Source organism: Bidens hawaiensis, unplaced genomic scaffold, assembly GCF_021521415.1.
Source record: "Bidens hawaiensis isolate Kalapana, Puna unplaced genomic scaffold, B.hawaiensis_p1.1 tig00080530_1, whole genome shotgun sequence".
In the NCBI taxonomy this organism is placed as follows: domain Eukaryota; kingdom Viridiplantae; phylum Streptophyta; class Magnoliopsida; order Asterales; family Asteraceae; genus Bidens; species Bidens hawaiensis.
In genome coordinates, this window is record NW_027503706.1 from 15,001 (window position 1) to 25,000 (window position 10,000).

Consider the following 10,000-nt stretch of genomic DNA (forward strand, 5'->3'; position numbering starts at 1 on the left):
CCTTGGCCGTGCCTTTGGCTTGCTTTGGCCGTGCCTAGGCATGCCTTTGGCTTGCCCATGGGCGCCTTGGCATGCCTTGGCCTGGCCATGGGCGTGCAACTTTGGGGCAGTATACTCGGGTCGTTGTGCAAGAAACCAAGTCGTTGGGCAAGCTTCGTATGCAACATGGGGGAGGGGCTTTGGTTTCTCGTACGTTGAACCTCCATATTTTAGCTTGGTAGCCAACTTTGCCCAGGCATGGGCGCTCAACACCCACCCCTTCCCTATATATGCATTCTGAACAATTAGCATAGTGACAGGAACAGATATTAAATTTTTGAGGAATCATAATTTTTGAAAACCCTACCAAACGAGGTCGGATTGACACGAAATTTGGCGTGGGGCATCGGGACATTGAAATATGAGTTTCCCAAAAAAAAAATTTTGGTTTTCGGGTCGGGACGGGCCGCTTGGTGGGCCCGGTTGGTCCGTAAGGCCTTTGGTGGGGGCAAGGTGTCCAAACGGGGTTGGATCGACACGAGGCTCTGTGAGGGTACTCGTGACCATGAGATATGACTGTCCAAGAGAAATGAACCCCCTTTCGTGTCGTGAAGGGCCCGCGGGCCGGGCTTGGTGGGCCCGTGGGCCTGTTTTGGGCAACTCCGCTTTAATGACACGAGGCGTTGCGTCCGGGACATGAGAGGAAACTTTATGAGCGGTTTATGGGGTCGGGGTTGGTAACCTCATGTTTTCGGGTCAACACGTTGACCGTGTCGTGCTCGGGCCCTCGACGTCACCACAAGTTTCACGAAAATGGGACTTGTAGCGGGGAAGCATTATCATGGGTATAGGTGGTGTGTTATGGAATCGTTAGTCGGTCACGATCGTTAGTCAGTCATGTGTTTAAAACGTAGATCCGTGTCGTGCTCGGACCCGAATGCGGACCGGGCTCGCTCGACATCAACGTTCCAGGTTTTTTTACAGAATGGGTCGACGATAACGGGTATGGAATCATGACATCATGTCTTCGGGTTAACCCGAAGCCGATGGACCGTAACAGGTTTGTCGAACAGCGTGCTAACCTTACCGGGCAGCGGGCCAGGTTTGCCGGGCAACGTGGATACTTTACCGGGCAACGCCGACATTTTATCGGGTAACGTGCTAACCTTACCGGGCAACGTGCCCAGGTTACCGGCAACGTGCCGTGCATTTATCATCCTCAGACTGACGGTCAGTCTGAGCGAACTATTCAAACTCTTGAAGATATGCTCCGATCTTGTGTTCTTGATTTTGGAGGAAATTGGGATTCACACCTGCCTTTGATCGAGTTCTCTTATAACAACAGCTATCATTCCAGTATCGGTATGGCCCCATTTGAAGCACTTTACGGACGTAGGTGCCGCTCCCCGATTTGTTGGAGCGAAGTGGGTGAAACTCAAATCACAGGACCCGAACTTGTTCAAGAGACAACCGATAAAATCGCCAAGATCCGTGATCATCTGCTGACTGCCAGAAGCCGACAGAAGAGTTACGCAGATCGTAGGCGGAAGCCTCTCGAATTTCAAGTTGGTGATCTTGTTCTCCTCAAAGTGTCGCCCTGGAGGGGTGTTGTCCGCTTTGGGAAGAAAGGTAAGCTTGCTCCTCGATATGTTGGACCATTTAAGATTCTCGCGCGTGTAGGGAAAGTTGCCTACAGACTTGATCTGCCGCCCGCGCTCAGTAATGTGCATCCAACGTTCCATGTATCCAATCTCAAGAAGTGTTTAGCTGACGAGAACCTTCACATTTCACTCGATGAAGTTCAAGTTGATGAATCTATGCATTTCGTTGAGAAGCCTGTTGAGATTATGGATCGCGAGGTAAAGCAAACCAAGCGCAGTCGCATCCCTATCGTGAAAGTTCGCTGGGAGTCCAAGCGCGGAGCCGAGTTTACATGGGAAAGGGAAGATCAAATGAAGATCAAGTACCCGCACCTGTTCTCTGCGCAACCTACTTCGAGATAAATTTCGGGACGAAATTTCTTAAAGTAGGGGAGACTGTGACATCTGCCCGATCCGACCCGACCCAGGTACCCGTTTCTCTGACCCGATCTCTTTCTTTTGGTGATTTAATATTTATTTAGTATTTTTACTTTATTTTTAATATGTATTTTATTTAGTATTTATTTCCCTCCCGCCTTTCGTTTCCTTCCCGCTGTCCCGTCCCTCTCCTCTCTTTCCGCCTTGTTTCCCTCTTTGCTTGTCCTTTGGTCCCTCCCGCCTAAGGATGTCTGCAGCTCCACGCGCCAGACTCCTTACATGGAAGCCTGCGTGAAGACATCTTGTTCCTGCGATGCGTGAAGAGAACTCTTCTCGCAGCGCGCTAAGAATGCATGTTCTTTCCGCGATGCGCTTAGAATTCTTGTTCTTCACGCAGTACGCTAAGGAATTGTGATTCTTCCCGCAGTGCGCTAAGGATTTTTGTGCCAGCCTTCGCGCTCGCGCACTCAGCCTTCCCGCGCTTAACCCTTGTATCTTCTGTTTATTCCAGCCTGTATGCTTTGTGTTGTCTTATCTTCTGTACTGTTGACCTAACCTATCTAATGTCTGAATAGTTACTTTCGGCGCAGCATGCGTACCAACCCCATTGGTTGGTAGATAAAGTGACTGACATTATCTTTTGAGATCTGCTTTTGCCATGCTTGACCAGTACCTTTATCTGACCTGCCCATGCCTTTTTACTGTTCGCTGTCCGCTTTATCTTGCCCCCTGCAGCTGCCATATCTTTTGATATCTTTTGTTATCTTTTGTTTCGTCTTGTTCTGTTTGTCTTGGAACCTTTTCCCCTTTTTCTGGATTTATGTCTCCTAGGGTTTTCCTATAAATAATAGTATTATTTTCTTAACACTACACACACAAAACACTTAATCTCTCCTGTTCTCTTGCTCCTTGCTCTCTCTGCCGCCTCCTCTCTGCCTCCGTCTTCCTCTCCGTTCTGCCTTGCTTTTCCGGTAATATATTATATATAATAATTTACTTATTAAATTATGACTTAAAACAAATCATTAAAAACAATAATCTTTATTTATAGGTTAACTTGTGCTTATTTTAAAGTGGTTCTTGCTGTATCTTTCATCGCATCTTTATCAAGTGAGTAATCTCGTATCTAATCCCTTTTTGTTTTAATGTTTTGGGATGTTCATGTGTTCGTACAAAATTGAGTCTTAAACTGTTTATGGAGTTTTAGTCGCGCAGTATCCCATGTGTTATGGATATTTACTTGGCTGTTATTTGTATGTGTGTATCATTAACCGCTTTGTTCGGCCTATTCCGAAGTTCTCATGGATCCATTGGTAGACACGGGAGAACCTATCGTTTATGTTTTCTCTTTTGTTTACACTTGCACAGTTTTCTTGTTTTTGTGCTCAATTAGGAGTACGGATTGAACTATGAGCTATGAATCTAAGGCTTGGTCACAATCTGATTTCACCCTTGTTAGATACCAGATTAACATATGTTGCGCGCAGATTTACTGTTATTATCTATGATTATCTATGATTAACTATGAATATCTATTAAACTTGATTTCTCACCAACACGCAAGTGTTTGACGTTTTATTTTAACACATGTTCAGGTTTGCAGTAGCTGTTTTGGAGCTTGTGGACACATAGGACGTTTTTACTTTTGGACCTAGATTAAAATGTATCAAGACAAGTTATTGCTGTTCGAATATTTTGATTTATAATATATTGATTATGTTGGTTTATTTATATCTTATGTATACGTTGCGCATGCGTGAATGAATATATTTATTAAATATTGACACCCAATAGTGTCACGAGTAATGAACAATATGTGGCGCCCCGATGTATAATCCGCCTTTGGTCGGGGTGTTACAGATTGGTATCAGAGCTCGTTGACTTTAGGATAGGTGGTTAGACGTAACGGCCTAGAATACCTAAGAGTCCCTTCTCGCGCATGAGAGAAATCTCATGTTTGCGCGCTTATTGTTAATTACTCGTTATTTATGAATATGCTCGCACTTGCGCAGTATATGATTTTATGTTTTATTTCACGATATTTCGATTTTTATTGATTTTTCTTGCATATTCGTTTGTTGGGATTGAAAATCCGAAAAGTCATGGTGATACATGAATAGTTGATTTTCCATTTACGATTATGTTCTGAGGTTGGAGACTTGAAAAGTCATGGTGATACATGAATTGTCAACCTCCAATACTCATTTTCTTGTATATTTTATATTGAAGATTGAAAAGTCATGGTGATACATGAATCATCAATCTCCAATACTCGTTTGCTCGTATATTTTAAATTGGGAATTCGGAAAGTCATGGTGATACATGAATTATCGATTCTTGATTCGAATTTGTTACCTTTATTAAGTCTGCATTTAGGGTCATTTATTTTACTTTAACTTTTGATAGTATCTAACTCCGTGAAACCAAGCTTTTCTTAAACTTTGTGCTAAAACTAAGATATTAACTAAAATTAAAATTTTTATAGAATGCCTCCGCTATCTCGCCGATTTCAGAGAAGAGAAGCCTCGCGCATGCGTAGACAGCAACGTTCCCAGGAAATGGCCGCCGCAATAGCCCAAGCCTTGAGCCAAAACAATGCCAATACCTCCAGTTACAACATTAAATCCTTCAACGCGGGTAACCCTCCAAAATTCACAGGTCTTGAAGGAGCCACCGTGATGCTCCAATGGCTTGAGAAGATTGAAAACACTTTCCTCCACACCCAATGCCCCTCAGACAGACGAACCCTGTATGCTTCCAGTGTCCTGGAATCCAGAGCGCTTACATGGTGGAATGGAGTAGCTCATGCGCGTGGCGCAGAGGCTGCTTCAAGCATGACATGGGAGGAATTCAAGGAAATTCTTACGCGAGAATTCTGCCCTCCCAACGAAGTTAAGCGCCTGGAGGAGGAATTTTGGAATCTTAAGCAATACAGCGGTGAAGCGCGCGAGTACGCGACGCGCTTCCACGAGCTAAGCTTACTGGTCCCTCACCTTGTTACCCCTTCCCGCCGAGCCATAGAGAAATTCCTTGGGGGTCTCCCCATGGAAATTCAAGATTCTGTATGGGCCAGAAACCCAGTAACCCTCTCTGACGCCATCGAGTTGGCCGCTGTGCTCAGCGACAACCATGTCAGAGCAGGAACCCTGTTCCTGCGGGGAACTGAGAAGACCAAACCCACCAAGACTGTCCCTGAACCCGCAGAAACCAAACCTGAACCCTCAAACCATAACCAGAAACGTAGGCGCAGACAAGCCTATGCGCTTACCAACCCGCCCATTGTCCAGCAACCCGCATACCAACCTCCAGTTTACACGCCTAACCCTCTGTCAGCCTACCCAACTCCCCCTGTAGTTCACAACTATGCCCTAACCAATCCAGCACTCCCTGCCCCGCCAACTAAGAAACCTTACACAGGAAACCAACCCTTTTGCCCAACCTGTAGACTTCATCACCCACCTCAAGTCCCGTGTCGACAATGTAACCGATGTGGCCGCGTAGGTCACTCCGTTGAGTACTGTAGAACCCCTCCCTCCAATCCGATTGCGCCAACACCACCAGTTTACCCGCAGAACCCACAACCAACCTACCAAAACCCACGACCCAGGTCGTGCTTTAACTGCGGTGATCCCAGTCATTTCCGGAACGCGTGCCCGAGACTACAAGTGCAAATCACACAAGCGAATCCGGTGAACCAGATTTCGAACCAAGTGACGCGTGGACGAGCTTTTAACATAACCGCGCACCAAGCGCAAGCGAATAATGATGTAGTTAATGGTACATTTTTACTTAACGGATTTTATGCCTCTGTACTTTTTGATACTGGCGCCGATCGAAGTTTTATCTCTCGCGCCTTCGAGCAGAAGCTTGCGCGACCGCGCAGCGATTTAAAAGAGGATTTTTCAGTTGAATTGGCTAACGGTGAAACTATTTTAATTAACTCGGTGATTAAAGATTGCACGCTTAACCTTAACGAAAACGATTTTCTGATCGACCTCATCCCCATGCCTCTTGGAAGCTTTGATGTTATCATTGGTATGGACTGGCTCTCGAAGAATCGCGCCGAAGTTATTTGCGCCAAGAAATTTATTCGCATACCTCGAGAAAATGGTGATCTTCATATCTACGGCGAGAAACCCTCCCGCGGTCTTAAACTTATGTCTTGCGCCGAAGCCCGAAGACTCATGCGGAAGAAGTGTGTTGCATTCTTAGCCCATGTGGTTAAACCTGCTGAAGAAAAGAAGCTTCGCGATATCCCTGTCGTGCGTAATTTCCCTGAAGTTTTTCCTAATGATCTTCCTGGTATCCCTCCCGCTCGTGAAGTCGAGTTCCGTATTGATCTTGTCCCTGGTGCTTCCCCCGTAGCTAAATCTCCTTATCGTCTTGCACCCGCTGAGATGCAAGAATTGGCAAGCCAACTTCAAGAGTTGACAGCTAAAGGATTCATTCGCCCTAGCTCTTCGCCCTGGGGTGCTCCGGTGTTGTTCGTTAAAAAGAAAGATGGATCGTTTCGCATGTGTATTGATTACCGCGAGTTGAACAAACTCACCATTAAAAACCGGTATCCCTTACCGCGTATTGACGACCTCTTTGATCAACTCCAAGGTGCCTCTTGTTTCTCGAAGATTGATCTCCGCTCTGGCTATCACCAGTTGCGCATCCGCGATGAAGATGTCCCGAAGACTGCTTTTCGAACTCGCTATGGCCATTTTGAATTCTTGGTCATGTCCTTCGGTTTGACCAACGCACCCGCCGTTTTCATGGATCTAATGAATCGGGTGTGTAGGCCTTTCTTGGATAAATTCGTGATTGTGTTTATCGATGATGTTCTGGTGTATTCTAAGACCAAGGCCGAGCACGAGCAACATCTCCGATTGGTATTGCAAAAGCTTAAAGCTGAGCAACTCTATGCTAAGCTTTCCAAGTGTGAATTCTGGTCTGATGAAGTACAGTTTCTTGGTCATGTTGTAAACAAGATGGGTATTCATGTCGACCCATCCAAGATTGAAGCAATCAAGAACTGGATTACGCCATCCTCTCCTTCTGAGATCCGTTCCTTTCTGGGCTTAGCTGGTTATTACCGGCGCTTCATTTCGAACTTCTCGAAGATCGCTTTGCCTTTAACAGCTCTAACGCACAAAGGTAAACCGTATATTTGGGGCTCGAAGCAAGAAGAAGCCTTTCTAACGCTCAAGCGTTTGTTGTGTGAAGCTCCTGTTCTTGCGCTACCTGAGGGTAATGATGATTTTGTCGTGTATTGCGATGCATCCAACCAAGGTCTCGGTTGTGTTCTTATGCAACGAGGCAAGGTTATCGCTTACGCATCAAGGCAACTCAAGGTTCATGAAAAGAATTATACAACTCACGATCTCGAACTTGGTGCAGTTGTTTTTGCCTTGAAGATCTGGAGACACTACCTTTATGGTACTAAGTGTATCCTCTACACTGACCATAAAAGCCTTCAGCATATCTTTGATCAAAAGGAACTTAACATGAGGCAACGCCGATGGAACGAACTCATCAGCGATTACGATTGTGAGATCCGGTATCATCCTGGTAAGGCTAATGTGGTAGCCGATGCGCTCAGCCGAAAACCCTGCCAGCTTAACTGTATCTTGCCGCGCACTCAGCTTCACTTCGCGCCGATTCAGAACAACCTTGAATCGCGTATTCGTGACGCACAGCGCGCATCCATCAGTAATGGTAACCTTCGCGCCGAGTTAGCGTGTGGCGCGGAAGCACTCTTTGTCCCTAATCTGAGTGGAATTCTCTGCTATCTCAATCGCATCTGGATCCCTTGTGATGAGAATCTTCGCGCTGATATCCTGAGTGAAGCGCATAAATCTCGGTATTCTATTCATCCTGGCGCTGATAAGATGTACAAGGATTTGCGCATTACTTATTGGTGGCCTGGCATGAAAAAGGATATTGCTGTGTTCGTAGCTAGATGCCTGACTTGTTCTAAAGTAAAAGCTGAACACCAACGCCCATCTGGTTTGCTCGAACAACCAGAAATTCCTACGTGGAAATGGGAATGTGTAGCGATGGACTTTATTACCAAGTTACCTTTGACAGCAAGCAAACATGATAGCATTTGGGTAATAGTGGATCGATTGACTAAGTCTGCTCACTTTCTGCCCATTCGTGAAAACTACCGTGTTGAGCAGCTCGCGCAGCTTTATGTCAAGGAAATTGTCTGCCGCCATGGTACTCCTTTGAGCATCATATCCGATCGCGATGGCCGTTTTATATCTCGCTTTTGGAATTCTCTCCAATCTGCGCTAGGAACTCGCTTGGACATGAGTACGGCATATCATCCTCAGACTGACGGTCAGTCTGAGCGAACTATTCAAACTCTTGAAGATATGCTCCGATCTTGTGTTCTTGATTTTGGAGGAAATTGGGATTCACACCTGCCTTTGATCGAGTTCTCTTATAACAACAGCTATCATTCCAGTATCGGTATGGCCCCATTTGAAGCACTTTACGGACGTAGGTGCCGCTCCCCGATCTGTTGGAGCGAAGTGGGTGAAACTCAAATCACAGGACCCGAACTTGTTCAAGAGACAACCGATAAAATCGCCAAGATCCGTGATCATCTGCTGACTGCCAGAAGCCGACAGAAGAGTTACGCAGATCGTAGGCGGAAGCCTCTCGAATTTCAAGTTGGTGATCTTGTTCTCCTCAAAGTGTCGCCCTGGAGGGGTGTTGTCCGCTTTGGGAAGAAAGGTAAGCTTGCTCCTCGATATGTTGGACCATTTAAGATTCTCGCGCGTGTAGGGAAAGTTGCCTACAGACTTGATCTGCCGCCCGCGCTCAGTAATGTGCATCCAACGTTCCATGTATCCAATCTCAAGAAGTGTTTAGCTGACGAGAACCTTCACATTTCACTCGATGAAGTTCAAGTTGATGAATCTATGCATTTCGTTGAGAAGCCTGTTGAGATTATGGATCGCGAGGTAAAGCAAACCAAGCGCAGTCGCATCCCTATCGTGAAAGTTCGCTGGGAGTCCAAGCGCGGAGCCGAGTTTACATGGGAAAGGGAAGATCAAATGAAGATCAAGTACCCGCACCTGTTCTCTGCGCAACCTACTTCGAGATAAATTTCGGGACGAAATTTCTTAAAGTAGGGGAGACTGTGACATCTGCCCGATCCGACCCGACCCAGGTACCCGTTTCTCTGACCCGATCTCTTTCTTTTGGTGATTTAATATTTATTTAGTATTTTTACTTTATTTTTAATATGTATTTTATTTAGTATTTATTTCCCTCCCGCCTTTCGTTTCCTTCCCGCTGTCCCGTCCCTCTCCTCTCTTTCCGCCTTGTTTCCCTCTTTGCTTGTCCTTTGGTCCCTCCCGCCTAAGGATGTCTGCAGCTCCACGCGCCAGACTCCTTACATGGAAGCCTGCGTGAAGACATCTTGTTCCTGCGATGCGTGAAGAGAACTCTTCTCGCAGCGCGCTAAGAATGCATGTTCTTTCCGCGATGCGCTTAGAATTCTTGTTCTTCACGCAGTACGCTAAGGAATTGTGATTCTTCCCGCAGTGCGCTAAGGATTTTTGTGCCAGCCTTCGCGCTCGCGCACTCAGCCTTCCCGCGCTTAACCCTTGTATCTTCTGTTTATTCCAGCCTGTATGCTTTGTGTTGTCTTATCTTCTGTACTGTTGACCTAACCTATCTAATGTCTGAATAGTTACTTTCGGCGCAGCATGCGTACCAACCCCATTGGTTGGTAGATAAAGTGACTGACATTATCTTTTGAGATCTGCTTTTGCCATGCTTGACCAGTACCTTTATCTGACCTGCCCATGCCTTTTTACTGTTCGCTGTCCGCTTTATCTTGCCCCCTGCAGCTGCCATATCTTTTGATATCTTTTGTTATCTTTTGTTTCGTCTTGTTCTGTTTGTCTTGGAACCTTTTCCCCTTTTTCTGGATTTATGTCTCCTAGGGTTTTCCTATAAATAATAGTATTATTTTCTTAACACTACACACACAAAACACT